Here is an 18,984-nt window from a genome sequence, read left to right on the forward strand (position 1 = left end):
TCCTTTTTTCCTAAGTGCTTCAAAAAGACTTATTTTGCCATTGATTCATCCTGTTCATTCCTCAGTTTGAGGTAGATTAAGAGAAAAAGCATGAGGGGAAGGCAGCTTTTCACCCTGAAGAGAAATTTTCTGTTTGGCTTGGGAAAAGGAAAAAAAAAAAACAAACAAAAAAAACAACAAAAAACCAAAACCACAAGAAAGAAAGAAAAATAAGAAATAAAGCTAGGTACAAATGTACAAGTTCAGTCCAAGAGACCTCACAGACCTGTGAATGAAAAATTTTAAATGAACCACTGATTTGCTCTGATGTAGAATGCTGTGGAGGAGAAATAAAAGGAATATAAAACAAACAAACAGGAGTGAGTTTTAATGGAAGACTGGCTTGTTGTCAAGAGCAGCATCTGCAGAACAAGAATTACAGGGCTACCTCATACTCAGTGCTTCTGGGTACCAGATGCTCACCAGTTGAGATCATGAAGACATCCTCACCACAGGGTATGGATGTGGACATCTGAATCTCACTGGATTTTCATGCATTAGCCCAGAAAAAAAACCAAAACAACAAACAAAAAAAATCCCCAAAAAACCTCATAACAAAACCAAACCCCATAAGAATTCCATAAAGGAATTGAATGTATTTGCTTATTTTAGGCAACCCAAAAATGCTGACAATGAAAAGCTGAGCAATGAAAAATTCCCCTCAAATAAAGGAATAGTTTTAGCAACGTTAGTCCTGCTCTCCTCCCTTGTCCTGGTGAAGGTAGAGATGGCTAAGCCTCGATGTATAAAATTAATGTAAATGCAAGAAAGACACCATAATTCACTGCTGCTGCTTCCTTCTGCTTTCATTTTGAGCACCAACAGGTCACAGATTGACTTGCTTTGCATGGTGACAAATGAGTTTGGAGGGGAGCATCCACTCTTATGATAAGTTTGGTAAAAAGATCAGCTGCAGGTGGAATGTTTAGGAAAAGACTGGGAGAAAATATGGCCTAGGGACCCAGGTTAATTAATAAATAGCAAAAAAAAAAAAAAAACCACACAAAAAAATGTTTTTTAGTAGTTAGTGAAATCAAACCAAACGCATTAGACTAACATCATGGGGAGGTATTTAGTGCTTCCTAAAAAAAAAAAAACCAAAAACCCACACTCAAAAAGCCATTCAAGCAAATTATCAGTCTGTCAGGAGTGAAGAATAATTCTCATAGGAGTATAGAAAATCCTCATATTTTTCCTTGAAACAAAGAAAAAAACCAAATCAACAAAAAAAATGAAAGAAGAATGAGACCAACTAATATTCTGGAGTGCTGCTGAGCCATTCCCAGCTGGAGGTGACACAGGGCTTTCCCAGATGTTGGTGGGATGGGTCATGAGCTTTGCAGCACAATCTTTCCCTGCCAGCTGCAGGACAGAGCATAAATATGTCTGCTCTGCAGAATAAAGCAGAAATATAATCTAAAAAATAATGAGTAAGACAGTGCTGAGGGCAGGGAGATAGGAACTAGGTGATCCTTATGGCTCCTTCCAACCTAAACCATTTATGATTATCACAAGAAAAGTCCCAGGAAGTTTGAAATTAAACATTTTTGGTGATTGAAAGGGAACTGAGCAAAATGCAATTAAAGTAAATCTTGGTTTTCGTTAAAAATCCTGTGTTCTTGACTGTCAATCACATCCAGCATGGACATTCCATGACAACACAGGATTCCCTCCACCTGCCACCTCTGAGGTGTAGATGTAGGTATCCATTTATACATTTAGTGCTGCAGCCTCTGTTTTACCAGCAGTCACTGCCAGCAGGGACATCCACACTGGGAAAAAAATAATGTATTGCCCTGCCACAGCAGGGCTGGATCGATCTGCAGCTTTTCCCAGGTTGACATCTGACAGCGCTTTCAAGGGCCAGCATATTTTGTTAGCAAGGTGTCAAGCCAGAGGCAGCTCAGGGTGCAGCTTAACTGCACATAAATGCACTCAGCATGCTGACAGACTTAATGAACCTGCATGGAGCTACAAAGGCTTTATCCTGGGGAGAAAGAGGCTCAGGGGGATCTCTGCACTCTCCACAACCCCCTGAAATGGACATGTAGCCAGCTGGGGGTTGGTCTCTTCTCCCAGGCAACCAGAGGACAAGGGGACATGGTCTTAAGCTGCACCAGGGGAGGACATCAGGAGAATTTCTTCACTGAAAGGGTGATCAGACATTGAAAAGTGCTGCCCAGGGAGGTGGTGGAGTCACCATCCCTGGAGGTGTTTAAGGAAAGACTGAATGTGGCACTCAGTGCCATCGCCTGGTTGACAAAACTCAAGGTGGTGTTTTGTGATAGGTTGGATTTGAGGATCTCAGAGGTCTTTTCCAGCCTATTTAATTTTGTCATTCTGAGGTTGGGGGGTTTTGGGGACTTGTGCTGAAGCCCTTCTTACACAAGTTGTTGTCTGGTGTGTTGTTACAGTTGAAGTTACTCAGATTTTTCAGGCTACTCAGGTCTTTTCCTAATGCTGCTCTACCCCTGACATATCCCTCCCCATCTTTTATCTTGCTCCAGGTTAATTCAACAGCTTGGGATCGGCCATATCTCCCAGGCAGTTAGGGACAGGACAATGAAAACAGCCTGGAGTCATGCCAGAGAAGGTGGATATTAGGAAAAAAGTCTTCACTGAAAGAGTGGTTAAACATTGGAATAGGCTGCCCAGGAAAGTGGTGGAGTCACCATGCCTGGAAGTGTTCAAAAGATGAGCAGATGTGGCACTTTCTCATAGGGTTTAGTGGGCAAGGTCGTGATCGGTCAAAGGTTGGACTCAGAGATTTTGGAGGTCTTTTCCAACCTCAAAAATTCTGCAATTCTGTGAAAAATAAGACTTCCCTTCCACCTTCTGGAACTGAGTCCTTTTCTTATTGCTCTCCATCAATAGATCTGAAATTATTTTGTTTTGATTTTATTATGAAGAAATTCTGCTGACTCCTTACCTGGTCTTCAGGGATTGGAACTGCATTTAGAAGATGAACCACAAAAACCCCAGCCATGAGGCAAAGCTTTACAAGTTCATGCCTGTTTCTCTCTGAAGAGCCATCTGTGGATGGCTACACAGGGGCCGACATTTTATTCATTTGTGCAAGCAAAGCAGGTACACCAGGACTGTTTGATCTGCTGGAGAACACCAATTCAACAACTTCTTTCTGTTGTTCAATCCTAACTAGCTTTGGATGCTAAAATGCAAGGAAGACCAGGGAAAAGCAATAAAACAACACTCACGCTGCCTGTCACTGAAGACAGTGCTGCTAAAAAAGCCTGGGGAACATGTTGGACATGCAATCCAATTCCTGGTGTCCACTGGGTGCTGGTGGCAATGGCCATGGATGCAGCAGGCTGAGTGCCACAGCCAGCAGGCACAGCAGGCATTTTACAACCTCTCGGGCTGGGGAAAAGCAGACATCATCCCTCACTGGTGCAGAGGCAGCATGCTCAGAATGGGGGCTGTATTCTGCTTTCTTTCTCCCAGATTATTCCTGTCCCAATTCCATGCTGATTCTCCAGATTCAAGGCAATGACACCCAAAGCAGGCTATGACTTGGTGGCTCTTTTGCTGCATGCTGGAAAGCACTCCAAGTATTTAGAGAGCAACTTAAATAAAAAAAAATAAAATTAAAAGTAAGCTCGACTTTGTCTCTCACATCATTCTGCTGCTTTGTATTTCTCTGTGCTCGCATTTCCTGCTACATAGATCAATCTGCTGCCTGGTCTTGGGCACTCTGCTCTCATTTCCAAATCCTTGGACTTTCAGGTCTTACTTTATGGCTTGCTGCTGATCCTCTGCTATGTTTAAATCCTCTCTAAATGCAATACCCAGAATTCAATGTCTTCCCTGCCAACACAATTCTGCTTTATGCAAGCAGTACCTATATTCAGCATTCTTTTTCTCTCTACAGTGACTTTCCAGGTTGATACAGAAATATGTCATCTCTCCTTTGTCCTCCAGCATATCTGTTCCTAAAAGCTGTGAATTCTAGTTGTCATTTATAGAGGCTTTCAGGCAATTAATGACCATCAACTTAGTGATCATGGTGGAAAAGATTTGTTTCCATGTGTTGTTTGGGATTAGTCTCTATCAGAGCCCAAGGGTCCAAGCAGTGCCTCAGTCCCCTCTTCATTTTGACTCTATTATCTCTTTTAGCACCAAAAAAACCCCTGTCTAATCAAATTAGGAATTCTTTTTGGCCATGGAAAAGTAGCATCAGTAGTAAAACAGCTATTCAATATCCTCACTGATGACACCACAGCTATTTCAAAATCTATGGGTCAAAAAATGTTTCTTTTGTTTATAAAAAATGATTTTTTTCTGCTTATTCTTTTTTATTTAAAAAAAATAAAAACAAACAAAAAAACCCCACAAAAAACCCAAACAAACAAACAAACAAAAAACCAGAAAAAGCCAAAACAAAAAAGCACTGAATTGAACAAAGAGTACACCAAGTTCATCTCTGACTGGACAATCAGAAATAAAATTTAGGTTTCTTGTGACTCACAACACAACAACCAGAGCTGGTCAACACTGGGCTCAGCTTTCTCAAAAACCATTCAAAGGGAGTAAGTTTATGCACCTCTGAGAGAATTTTATTTTGAGCTTCCAGGGAGCTGCAAGCCCAAGCTGCTCTTCCAGGGAGGGCAAACCAGGAAAGGGGGGGACAGGAAGGGGAGCTGGGGCACCACCCTCACCACCAAGGGCTCAGCACCCACAGCAGGAGCAGAGCAGGTCCAGTGACAAAAATCAGGGTCAGCCCAAGGTCAGGGACCTCCAGAGAGGAAATCAAGGAGATCCAAGGCCAAGACAGAGACAAATGGGTGAGTTGGGTTGGGTTCAGCATAATGCATGGGCAAGAGGGGCAGAGTAATGACACAGGTCAGGTAGGGACCAAGAGCAAGGGACTGAGTTTCAGCTTATCTCCCAGGCAAAGAGGTGCTCCTCCCATGGAGGCATCCCACAGCTCTGTAATCCAAGGATGCAGAGGGGTTTGTCTCAGACCTGGCCTAAATTATGGTCATACAAAACCTGGGGCAAGGGGAAAGTAAGCAAAGAGTGTCTGTAAAGAGTGCCTGTGCACAAGCTTTGGCACAAAGCTGCTGCCTCTGTACTCATAACTCAAAGAGGGATGAGGCAGAGGCACAAGGGGTGGCTCTTCATCATCCATGCATTCTGTTGGGTGCCTCTTTGTCCTGTTCTCCCCAGGACTGACCCAGGTCCTGTGTAGCACGTGTCAGGGACCATTCCCAGTGGAGTTTTTGGATGCTGTCCCTTTCTGCACAGGAGATGTCCCTGATCATTGCAGGGGGTTGGATTAGGTGACGTTTAAAGGTCACTTTCAACCCAAACCATTCTATGTTTCTATTTCATAATGTAATCATGAGGACATAACCAGGCCTTGGATTCCCAGGACAGCCCCTGGCCTTATTTAATTCAGCAGTAGGGAATACATTTCCTCCTGAATTCTACCATCACATTCATTTTCCTTCTTCCTATAAATCCTCCTTATTTCTAGCCCTGATGCTAATCAAACATAACCAGAACTCAGAATTCCAACAGCTTGTTAAAGTGAAATGTGGTGATTATCTGTTATCCTTAAAAGAGAGTACAATGCCAGCTCCCACAAATGTCAAATCAATGCCTGTGTGGATCAGCTGCCTCATCCAAAGGACTGCTGAGGACACCCACCATGATTTTATTGACTACACTTCTGTGGAAATCATTTGGAGAGCAAACCTGGGACACCTGGAAGCCACATAGAAAATACTGGGATAAAGTGATTTATGGGATTTAATAGCTTTAGGCTGAAGGATGGGAGATGCAGATGAGATGTTAGGAAAATATTCTTTGCTGGGAAGGTGGTGAGTCCCTAGCACAGGCTGCTGCTGTGGCTTCCTCATCCCTGGAAGTGTTCAAGGCCAGGTTGGATGGTGCTTGGAGCAACCTGGGATAGTGGAAGGTGTCCCTGACCATGGCAGGGATTTGGAACTGGATGATTTTTCAGATCCCTTTCAACCAAAGCCATTCCATGATTCTATGATTTGTCCCCAGCACCCAGTCTAACTAAGCAGAGCTGGCAGAAAATGCTGAATCTCATCACCTTTGTCAAACTTAATCAGCAATTTTGGCCCTAAAGCAGTTTCCAAACAGGAACTTTGGAGAGGAGTATGCAGGGGATGAGGAGAGGCTGAGAATGAAAATCAAAGAATGATTCGTGGCTGCAGCATTTTCTGATTAGATAATGATGCTTTGTGATACAATATGAACATGTCCTGTTTACACTGGACCTTGCAGCGTGATCTGACAGGCAACAGTAAAAGCAATTATACAAACACCATTCCTGAAATATGTTTCACTAGATACTGTTACAGATATCCAGTGCTAAAATCTCCCCAGGAAGTATTTCAATCTCCTTATCATTAAACAGCTTTTCTTAATATCAACCCTGATTCTTTCCTGCTGCAGCTTAAGTCCATTACCTCCTGTTGTTCCCAACTGTAATAAACAAAAAAAAAGGCAGTGATTATTCTTTTCCTCTTTGCAGCAGACTTTTATGTACCAGGAGACCTTTATCTTCAACTCTATCTTTTCTTTTTTAGCTTAAGCAACTCTTTTTGTAATCTTTCCTCTGCAGCCTGGCTTAGCAGCTCTCACATCACTCCTGCTGCTTTCCCATGCCCTCAGTAACTGCGCCGTGCCTCTAAGGGAGCGCCCAGCACCAAAAAGAAGACTAAAGTGCCCTATTCTAATGTGATGAAGACTCACACAAAAGCCACTTAAGGATTAATTAATTTAATAGGGAATTAAATTAATTAAAGCTGCATTACAGTAAAATTAATTAGAGAATTATTTTTGTGAGGAAACTAAAGCTTGTGTTCTCAACCCAGGCATAATAAACTGCCCTGGAATGGGATCTCTCCTCCTCATTCTCATCCAAAAAAAAAAAAAATCTGGATATGAGCTGCCCTGTGGGGTCTGGCACATCCACACAGACCTGTGGGATAAGGCACAGGCCATGTTTGGGGTCCTCATGGTCTGGGGGATCCTATGGCATCACTGATCCCATCTTTCAGCAGCCACATGAAATCAAAATGCTTTCCAGATCTCTAATGAGGATTTAGGGCACCTGGGCAACACAGTCAGTGATTAATTCCTGATTTTGATTCCCAAAGTTAGGTGAGATGGATCCCACCTCATGCCTCATCTGAGCTGTAATGAATTCCATGTTCATGCTCATTGCTTGTGGCAAAGAAAAAGCAGCACTTGAATTTTCTTCTTCTTGAGATGTAAGGAAGCCATGCTGATAGTCACAAAAAATTAGGTTTAATTGTTTCTTCACTGGCTTCAGATCTATTTAAATCTTGCCCGGATAGGGAGAAACGTGGCTTAGTATTAACAAGATTGCAACCCCTCAAACTAGAGCAAGATTAGCATCCTTATACTGCTCAATATTCAGTAATAAACCCTTTTAAAGGCACAGCTGGGAAGAGTCAGGGAAAGCTTGGAGACTGTGAACAGAATTTCAGATTTCTCTGCTTAGAAAAAAATAAACTTACCTTCACACTCATGAATTCTCCCCAGTACTATTAAATCAGCAAATGTGATCTGTACAGTGGATAAAGCTCTATTCTCCTTCCCTTAATGTGCCTTTGACATCAGTGAAAGCCTGAAGTTATAGATTATTCCCTTTTTTTTAAACTCTTAACAAAAAAAAAATGTTTCAGAAAAAAGGTAATATCCACTGGGATGGACTCTAAAGAGGAAAGATAAACACGAATAGAGTTTATTTTACTTTTTATATGCTTCAGGTCTGTGTAAGAAAAATGTCTTCTGCAGTAAAAAGAACTGATGCAAGAATTGTTTCTTGTAAATGGACAGCACTGTTGTCTGTAAAAAGGAAATATGATACGTTGTGGCTCACTAGACAAAAAACTATGAAGAATATACCCAAGCCCACTAAATATGGATCTAATGCAGCACTTACTGTATCATAAAAATCATAATGAATTTTTGACCCACCTTGTAAATTGTTTTTCCTAGAGTCATCTTAAAAAAAAAAAAATGAAGTTGTGCTTTATGAAGAGGAGCAGGTTCCTGTAGATGTTTCCTAGTCTCCTAAATTCTATCTGAAGAAAACTTTAATCCCTTAATTCCCCAGCAGGGAATTTAGGAATGACTAAATCTTGTCAAAGGCTTGAGCTGACAATCCTGAACTCATAACAGGGTGTGAGGGAGAGACATCAGAGCTGCTCATACAAGAACAAGCTTCTCCAATGAACCTTCTAAACAAGAACAATCCTCACATGATAGAATTGTAGAAACTATTTCTCTGAAAACCAGGAAGTCAAGTGTCTCTTTGTCGAAGGAAATCCTTTCTCCTCACAAAGAGAGATATGCAATGACTCTTTCAAAGTGAAATGAAATCCCAAATTGTCCCACCCTGCACAGAACACCTTTGCTTTTCATTCCTCGTTTCAAAATGTTTCCAAGAGCTTTGCATGTTGCTGAAGGCAGATTTAGAAAGGCTATAATTGATTCTCTTTTCTCCTCTTGAGCACAAGTTGAACTTAACAATTCCCATTTTCCACTTCTGATAGTGCCAGGCCACGACCCCAGAGCTGCGCTACAAAGGTGTCCTACCAGGCCTGTGATTTCTTTCAGGAATATGGAAAACACCTTTGATTAAAGTGCTCCCAGGCTTTGTCAAAATGGAAATAAAAGCAATTTCATTTTCTGTAGCTTTTTCCCCCTTACATATCATTTTCCCTTCATGATCAATACAGTTATTAAAGCACACCAGAGGAATAAGCATTTACTTTCTCAGCTACTCCCTGACCATTGGAGATGTCCTGGCTTCTTTGCAGCATTTAAACACAGCTAGCACAGGTGAAAGTGATTTGGGAAGGAACAACAGCCTTCCATAGCAGAAGCCAGAAGGGCAGCAGGATTCCCTACTCAGCACAAAAGGACACTAAATATTAGTTTTTAGGCAAAGAAGTCAAGCCCTCACTGTCTAGTAAAGTGGTTTTTTGAAGGTACTTGCCTCCTGGGCACTGTTCATCACAGACTGAAGTACAATATCCAAGAGAAACAGGATGAACAATCTTCCAGAAGCATAGGAAAGGAAGCTTACCCTGTTTTCTTACAGCTGCCTAAATTTGAAGTACTAAGTCTGATGAGATGACACCATACTGACTGCAGATCTCTTACAGTGTCCCCGTGGAAAGATGGACTGTTACACTGGTGCTCATCAAGTAAATCAAGTTAAAAATCAAGATACAGAAACTGGAATATAAATCCCCATAGTAGGATTCAATCATTAGTTTCACTGTGGCTTTGAAAACCAATGTGGCATCTTTACAGTCACCCAGTGGTTTGGGTTGGACTTCAAAGATCATCTCCTTCCAAACCCCCCCACCATGGGCAGAGACACCTTCCACTATCCCAGGTTGCTCCAAGCCCCATCCAACCTGGCCTTGAACACTTCAGGGATGGGACAGGCAGAGCTTCTCTGGGTGATATGTGCCAGGGCCTTCACTCTCATAGTGAAGAATTTCATCCTTACATCTATTAGAAGTTGACTCTTTTTCAGTTTAAAACCATTGCCCCTTGTCCTGCCACTCCAGGCCCTTCTTAAAATCCCCTCTCCAGGTTTCCTGTCTGTTCCCTTTAGGCACTGGAAGGGGCTCTACGGTCTCCCCAGACCCTTCTCTTGTCCAGGCTGGACACCCCCAGCTGTCCCAGCCTGGCCCTAGAGCAGAGGGTCTCCAACCCTCTGAGCACCTTTGTGGCCTCCTCTGACTCACTGACACTTCAGTGACTTTACATGAAACACTTGAGGAATGGTGACACTGCCTGGAGAGCGCCCCTGCACCAGAGAGGAAAACTGAGCAGGAGAACACTGCTGCCTGCATGTGCAGATTTTCAGCAGAGGTTTTGCGGTGCAAACACTGACCAAGCTTGACCATTTTGCTGCTTGATGAGATGTGACAAGCTCACAGCCCAGTGCAATAACACTTCAGGCTACACAGCTGGGACTCAAGGATACTTAAATTCTGTTCCTCATTTCCATGGATCCCAGTTAGGTAAGCATCTCCAGTGATAATATTCCTTACTCCTTGGTATCTCTAGCCCATTAAGAGGTAAGTTTAATACAATTTCTCAAAGCTTTGACCTTTGAGCAGGGAAATTTATTATATGTGCTGCCACTGGGCACAAAGATGAGTCAAAGTGTGGTTTTCCAGTCAGTAACCAAGGATTTCCATTCACTCCTCTGTTAAATGAGGCCATTAAGAGAAATGTAACTCACCAGTTTATGCTGCTGCTAGCAAGGGAAAATTGCTTTTTAATCTCTGACCCCTCAAAATGAAATTGTACCCTGGAAAGAGATTCTGTTAAACAAATGAATTAGAAAAACAAAAGACAGTCTGTGATTTCCTTCTGCCATCTCTGACTTGTCACAGATCAGATTTGTTCAGAGCTTTCAAAGAGAAAATTCTTGCCTTTGAAACACTGAATGCAGGCCACCACAATCAGTGTAACTTATATTCTTAAAATAAGAATATTCTTGACTCGGAACAGCCCCAGTGCTGCATTCCACCAAGGTGAACAGTCAGTAAAATCTGTGTCCTGCCTACTCATTTTCTCACCAGAGAAAACAGATTGATCACCAATGACTCACCATTATACTTGCTCCCAAGTCTTTCATATCACACCAAATCACAGAATAGTTTGGGTCAGGTGGAACCTTAAAGATCATCCAGTTCCAACCCCCTGCCATGGGCAGGGACACCTTCCACTATCCCAGGTTGCTCCAAGCCCTGTCCAACCTGGCCTTGGACACTTCCAGGGATGGGGCAGCCACAGCTTCTCTGGGCAACCTGTGTAAGGTCCTCACCACCCCCACAGGGAAGAATTTCCTCCTAATATTCAATCTAAACACGCAATCTGTTAGTTTGAAGCCATTCCCCATTGTCTTATCACTCTGCCCTTGTAAAAGTTCCTCTCCAGATTTGTTGCATCCCCGTCCAGGTACTTCAAAGGCCATGATGAGTTTACCCTGGAGTCCTCCCTTCTCCAGGCTGAACAACCACAATTCTCTCAGCCTTCCCTCTCAGGAGAGGTGCTCCATCCCTCAAATCATGTTCATGGCCTCCTCTGGATTCCTTCCCTTCTGCACTCATGCCCCTTCCGCTTCCTTCTTGAATGGTTGGTGCTTAAATAAAAAATGAGCTCACAGTGGATAATTATTTTTTTTCTCCCAAAAACCTCACAGTTGGTGTTTTATAATAAAGGAGGGGGGGAAAAGACTAAGCTACTACCTGGATCAGACATCTCTCCCTTTTGGATGGTACAAATGAAGAGATGATCTGCTGTGATTAAAAACGGCCTGAAAGATTTTACCTTTACACACAGGAGCACACGACATCCAAAAGCTCTAAACAACCCTTTTCTTAATAAATATTTGATCACACAGATCCATTATTTACAGAAAACAAAGAGAGTTTTAAATAAATGTTGTGGCTCAGACCTTGCTGAGGTTAAGTTGCTGGATTCACACAGTTCATTTATCACACGGACTGCCGCTGACTCGAACACCACTTCCCACAGAAAGCAGCTGTTTTGTAAATGGCTACATTAAAATACAGTAAAAAAGCAGGCAAAGGCAGAAGCTGCTTCAAAATAAAGCACTCTACAATCTGAAAACTCAGCCTGCTGTTTATTGGGAGCCAGTGAGCAAGGAAAAAAAGGAGGCAGGAGTTTTATTCCAACCAGCTGCTGCTGATGAAGGGTCTAGAGCACGCGTATGATTGATGCCTTAAGAAGGCTGACCTAGAACAGAGACTGGACAGAGCTAAAGAATGAAGTAGGGATTTATTAGGAGGCCTCAACAGATCCACCTTGGGGAGCACAAGAGCCCAGCCAGGGCTACACACAAGATGAACCAAAATGGTCACAAAATGCACAACCGGACATGGGGTCTCACACTTTTATAAGTTCTGGTGTATTTGCATATTGGAGTTAATTGTCCAGTTACAGCTCCAGCCCATGAAGTCCCATCCTTCTTGTTTTTATCTCTTCCTTCTGCTGTTGTTTATGCTCTTGGGCCTGAAATTTGGATCCTTTGTCCTTGGTCCCCAGTTAGAGAAGGAATTGTTTTGTCTACCAACTCTGTGAAGAGAGTTTACCATCCCCTAATATGAAGCTCAGAAATACACACTGAAACAGTACAGAATCTGAAAAATATAAAAGCTAAAACCTGAGGCATCAGGATGAGGAGCAGATGAGGGAGCTGGGGAAAAGGAGGCTCAGGGAGGAGCTCCCTGAAAGGAGGGTGTAGCCAGGTGGGGGTCAGTTTCTTCTCCCAAGTAAAAAGTGACAGGTTAAGAAGAAATGCCCTCAAGTTGTGCCAATAGATCAGATATTAGGAGAAAGAAATCTTCACTGAAAGGGTTATTAACCACTGCAACAGGCTGCCCAAGGAATTGGTGGAGTGACAGTCCCTGAAGGCATTTAAAAAAAACATCAAGATGTGGCTTTCGAGGACCATGGTTTGCTGTTGGACCTGGCAGTGCTGGGTTCCTGGCTGGACTGGATAATCTTGGTAGCCTTGTCCAAGCTAAATGGTTCAGTGATTCAATGTAATCACATATAGACAGCTCTGCTTGCTGCCCAGACCAAGGAAGCCTGAAGGAAGGGGCAGGCCTGCAGCAGCAAGGAGTTGCTTCAAGGCTCTGTAGCAATACAAACCACACTGGGGCACATCTGACAGGAAACACAGGCAAACATCCATATGTAGGAGGTTTTGAGCAACCTGGGCAAGCAGATTACTGGGATTATTATAAGGGAATGGAATTCTTGAGGCAGCAGTGGTGCTGGCAGCCATGCTTCAGCAGGGGAGGACTGGGAAGTTGCAACTGGCAGCAAAAATGAAAAAAAAAATGGCTTAATGGGAGCTGGAAGAGGTGAAATTAAAGCAAGTGCTAAGAGGGAGAATTTGTTTTGAAGTTGAAGAAATTCAGTCTGAGTGGACAACCCAGGCAGAGGTTCCTGAACTGAGCTGGTGTGAATGTGCTGCTGTGGACTGAGAGACAGAAATTGGAGAGGGTCTGCAAACTGGTTTGAGAGACAGAAGCAAATTTCTTTTCCTAACTGGAATTTGTGGTACAGAACCATGAAGACTCTGTATAGTGGCAGAGTCTTTCTTCTGCTGAAGAGGAGGATTAAGACTGTCATGTAATTAAACAGTCACCTCAGTAATAGCTTTTGCTTGGAGTCCTTACAGAGCCCCGAGTTCCTACTGCAGCTTTATTCAGCTGCCATCACTTTCACAGGCAGGAACTGTGAAAAAGGACAAAGAATATCTCTGTAATCCCCTGAATGAAACTTCCAAGTGCTAATTATCTAGAGGAGCTGCAAACTCAGGCACGATCACTGTGGTGACAGACACGGACAAACAGCAACACCAACTTGATTGTTTATGTTGCATCTTGGAGTTTGCAGTAGAGTGATGCCACATCTCCATCACAAATCTGCCATATGAGCACCCAGCTTGTTCTTGTCCCAGGAGATCACAGAATCACGGAATTATGGGGTTGTTCAAGTTGGGAAAGACCTCTAAGCACATTGAATCCAACACTTGACTAATCACCACATTGTCACCTAAGTGCCACATCCAGTTGTTTCCTGAACTTGTCTAGGAATGGTGATTCTACCACCTCCTGGACAGCCCATTCCAATGTTGGACAACCCCTTCCATGCAGAAATTCTCCTTCAGCCATTTCTCATCCACACCCTTCCCCAGCTCTGTTGCCCTTCTCTGAACACGCTCCAGCACCTCAATGTCTTTCTTGAACTGAGGGACCCAGGCTGTGCAGTTGAGGGAGCTGGGGTGGGGCTCAGCCTGGAGAAAAGGAGGCTCAGGGAGAACCTTCTTGCTCTTTACTACTTTCTGAAAGGATGGTGTAGCCAGGTGGGGGTCAGTCTCTTCTCCCATACAAAAAGTGACAAGTTAAGGGGAAATGGCCTCAATTTGCATCAAGATAATCCAACCACGCTGGTCCCCCATGGCTTTGCAGTTGCTGCATGACTGCTGCACAGGTCAGGGTGCAATCATGGTGCCAGTTGGCTTTTATTTATTAAACTAAGGTTAAAATTATTTAGTGGCAGCAAAAGACAAGGTCTTAGAGCATATCCACAGTGAAGAGGAGGAGATGATCTTCATTGTCACAATATTTATAAGCAACAAGTGCTTTGACAGGCTACCATGCCAAAAAATCTCAATGACTCTGAAAAGGTGATTTTTGAAACTCAAATTTTCTTTTTTTGTTAAAATACCAATGAGTTACTTGATTGAAAGTTAAAGACAATCCCTTATCAGTGGTCCCCAGGCAATAAGATCTCTGCAAATAACACAGATTTATGAGGCTTTTTTTTCCTCAGAGCTTCAGCCTTCAAAGTGCCCCTCTGTGTACCCATGAAAGCCAAACCTAGGAATTGCTTCTTTACTGGGAAAAAACTCATTGTTCTTAGACTACACAAGTGGGTCACTGAACTGCTGTTTGCCTTTGCAATGCCACTGAATCCAAATTAGCTTGACTTCCACAGAGGGAAGGAAAGCAACCAGCATGAATCAGAGCAACACAAGCAGCTCTTCCAAAACAAATTAGCTTCAGCAGTCAGCACACAGCGTGCTTCAGTCAGTGAGGCCAAGCTGAACTTAGGCCAAACTTTGCATGAAAAAAAAAAAAAGAGCAACTGGTTTAATGTGCACCTATGGAGTCTGTGTTGGTTTCTTCTCCTTCCTCTCAATCCACCTGCACGAAGCTCTGAGCAAAGCGAGCAAAGTAAAAGTGCTCATCTCCATGCAGCCACCCCTTTAGTGTGATGTCCAGACCACCTAAATTACCCTCAAGGGCAGGTTGGGTGTCTAGATAGTCCCTTTTTCCCAATAAAGAGACAGGTGATAGGCATAGGATTAATTTTCCATGGAATATTTGTAGTATAATTGATATAATCTCAATTTAATGGCCAAAGGAGAGAACAAACTTGTCCTAAGAGGCAACCAGCAGACCTACCTATGTCAGACATCTCCTGGGAGATGAGACAAGATGTGCTAAAGCAATTCCTCCTCATGTATCATGGAAAGGAGACACTTAAACACCCATCACCACCAAAACCACTCATATCTGGTCCAATAAATCCCTCTCCTCCAAAGAGCAGTTTGACTCAAGTTAAAATTGGTGTTTTGAGATGACTGGGATGAATCATTTTCTCTGGGTGCAGGGAAGAGGAAATTTCAAGAGGCAAATATGGGCTGTTGGTATTAATGGCAGGAATCATCATTCCTGCTCAAGGGACAAGAGAAATGAGACCCTCACTGAAGAGAAAGGCATGGAAGCAGGACCAGTGCAGGAGAGAACTTCTACTGGCTTCTCCCTGCCACATTTGTCTGCCTCTCAGTCATTTTTCAAACTCAGATTTTCTACTGAAAGTAGTATAAAAAAGTAAAAATGGTCACATTTCTGTGACCAACAGGGTTTTCATATGGAAAAAGGCCTTCCTTTTTGTATCAAAATTCAACTCTCATTGCTTTCATCTGCATTTTGACCCTGTGTGTTCCCACAGATAATGCACTGAGGCAGCTTAGCTGTGACTTGTAGTAAAAATAAGTTTAGGCAGAAACAATTACTTTCCAATTATAATTTCAAATGAAAAAAAAATCTGCTTATTTATTTATTTATTTATTCCAAAGCTCTGACAGCTCCCACTAATCTTTTAGAGTTTAGATGGGGCACATGAGAATTCACTCAGTGTAATGAAACGCTGCTGTTAGCACACACATCTCAAGAGGAAGCAGCACCTTACCAAATTTAAAATGCAGACAAAGGAGCTTTTTGTGAAGATATTTACTTATTTTTTAAACATTTCTATCATTTCAGGGAAATGAAATGTCTTATTTTCTAGTAGCTAAGTAAAAACTATTTACTAGTTCTTTGTTATGTTAATGTGCAGGTTGGGACTGGTTCTCCAAGCTGTATTGTTGAAGTGACTGCATGGGTTACATGCAAATATTGTGCTAAATAACCAGCCACTGAATCATCATTCCTGACAGAAATCCCTCCATTAAGTTCTACAGAAGGTCTTAAACTCAAATGTCTCAGTGGTGTTGACGTTTCTGATTTCTCAATTTATGTATACATTTGTTGGTAGACTAATAAAAACACTACACTGAATAATAAAAATACTGCATACACGCACACACACATTTATATACATATAAACAGCAATGAATAACAAACGTTTGTAAGCCAGCCTGCATTTACAGGATAATCACACTGTAACATAAGTAACAAGCAAGCATACTCATGAATTAGCAGTTTATTATAAGAAGGAAAACTGCTCAGTAAGATTTAAGAAACAGTTTGTGCCTTTGGTCCCTGAGCAGCACAGATGGAATTTGGAGCATGTAAAGCCCTGGCAGGTCCCTTAAAAGCAGCTTACCCACAGGGCCATCTGGCTGATCGCTCTCCCAAACCCATCCCAGATATTTCCAAAGCATCCAAAACCAGGCAAAACACCAGGAAGGATGACCTGTACTCACGCTGCAATTATCCAAATGTCTGCAAGGGGCATCAGCCTTCCTCTCTGCAGCATCCCTGAGGGCTCTGGCACCAGGGCACCACAGCCCACCATGGGGACCGTGTCCCTTTGGGTGTTAGATGAGATTTTGTGGCACACAACACATAAGGCATCTTGACCAGCCCCCGGCCAGCAGGCCAGCATTGGAAGTGACAAAATTATCACCTCATTTTCTGTTCATGGTGACAGAGAGTGAGCTGGGTTTATGTTGGAGCCCTGGTTACTGAGAATTTTAGACTTCCTGTGCTGACAGGCACTGACCCCCAGGAGAATGCTGCATTTGACCTGAGGCCGTGGAGAAGGCTTCCAAAATTGAATGACAGAACCAGGATTAGGGGTGTGGAGTTTGAATAGAAGTGTGTAATATCACATAGTGGAAAACTTAGAGTTTAAGGTTTTAGAATATGGTAATATATATAAACAAGGTGGAGGTTTTAAGGCAGAGGCTGGTCCTTCTTCTTCACTTTCTTCTCCATGGCTTTGGGTGGTTTTGTGTAATTGGATAAAAAAGTCTGCATTTCAGGCCATGGGTGGTTGGTTATTGGGTTAAAAGTGAAAATAATTTAGGTGTCATTTCTTAATTGGACAGTTTATCCTTAAAAGGCCTTGTAGGAAGAGAGATAGGTCTCCATTTTTAGTTTGTTAGAGTGAAGTGCTGTAGAGCTCACAGTCTGTGAGACTGTAACACAGATAAGAACTAATAAACATCCGAGTCTGAACAAGAAATACCATCTCACACATTTAATCCCGACCCTGGCAAAAAAGAAGCAAAGACTCCTCAGGTTTACACATATTTTTCTGGTGATCCACATCCAGTAGGGCACAGGACAGTTCCCTGTGCTCCACAGGAGATCTGGATTGCACATTTCCTTTAGCAGCCAAAGTTTTGTCAGTCATATTAGTCATTATGGGCTTGTTTCAAGTGCAAGAGAGACTCTGTTTTCTCATGTACACCAATCAGTTCATATTTATGCCCTTGGCAGGGGTTGCCTGGCTAAAACTGGCTTTATCTTTATCCTGATGAACATATCTGAGGAAAAAAGGGCCTCCTGTCTGGGCAGGCTATTTCAGCAGCTCCTGCTGGCTGAAGAAAGCAGAGCCTTTAGACTGTGCTGCATTCATTTTCTGCCTGACTCCTCTTTGACCTTCTTAGCCAAAGTCCTCATTAACTCATTTGCAGCTTTGCAATCAGCTCTACAGTCAGGTCAAATATTAAATCCATTCCAGTTTCATTTTAGACTTCATGTAACAAGTTATTTTCAAAGTGAATGCAGGATTACATGCAGGGTGACACACATTATCTTAAATATATATACATTAAAAACCAACATGTAGCTGAGGACAGCACGTATTTTCTGCAACATCAAGTTCTACAAAACTCACTCTTATTACCCAAAATTAGGACAATGTGTTTCACCAGGAAATGAGCATTTATATTTAAAATCACATCACTCCATTGCATCAGAGTAGAACACCTGTGACTCTTTCTCCTTTGGTCTGGAAGCTTCAGAGTTTACTGTGTCCAAGGACAACTAACAGGCACCATGTGCTCTCAGGGACCTCAGCTACATTTTGTCAAAACTCCAGACACATGAAAATCACCAATTAATGCTTGAGGAAAGAAAGAAAACTAGCAGGTTTTTCTTCTGTCAGTCACAATGCAATTGATAACAATTTTTTTGATTGCTCATTCCCCCACCCCCCTTCATCCCCCTAGAAAGTACTAACTATAGCCATCAAAGAGTTCTTTCTGGGCAAGCTGTTTTCAAAAAGATTAATGTTTGTGTGTGTATGTGTGTGTGTGTGTTTATGTTTTATTCTTGCTCCAATGAAGAAAAAAGAACAATTCACAAAAAAATCCCTCAAATTGCTTTTGAAAAGTGCTGAACACCACCACCACAGCCATTATTCACCAACCACATCATGTTGTTTGACAACTCAAGTTGTTTTCTTAAAGTACTGTTGCCTGATTATAGGGAAACACACCAAACAGAAGCACATGTGCACTTAAATGATGTGCTTTTTATGGTGTCTTTCCAAGAACAACAGTAGCTAATTGTTGATTTTCCTACTGGGAAATGTCTGTTTAATATGCAAATTTCTTAATGACTACTCTAAAGGAAATTGTCTGTGCTATGGTAATGTAATCATATATATATATATATATTTTTATATATAAAAAGTTTAGCTCCTACTTATAATATGCTTTATCATCGTTCCAGGTAGCACAAATCCATGTGCCCAGTGGTTCACAGCTGGCAGGTGTTTTGTTTATTGTAAATACTACCACTGAAAGCATTTGTAGGGTTTTTTTAAGTCCCA

The 18,984-nt window shown here is 42.3% G+C and overlaps 1 protein-coding gene across 10 annotated transcripts in view; it reads right to left on the reverse strand.

The window, feature by feature from the left end:
* TSNARE1 (t-SNARE domain containing 1) overlaps positions 1 to 18,984 on the reverse strand; it is a 448,564-nt gene that overhangs the window by 147,914 nt on the left and 281,666 nt on the right. The gene's annotated exons all lie outside the window — the stretch shown is intronic.

The sequence above is a fragment of the Motacilla alba genome, chromosome 2 (genome assembly GCF_015832195.1).
Source record: "Motacilla alba alba isolate MOTALB_02 chromosome 2, Motacilla_alba_V1.0_pri, whole genome shotgun sequence".
Taxonomy (NCBI): Eukaryota; Metazoa; Chordata; class Aves; order Passeriformes; family Motacillidae; genus Motacilla; species Motacilla alba.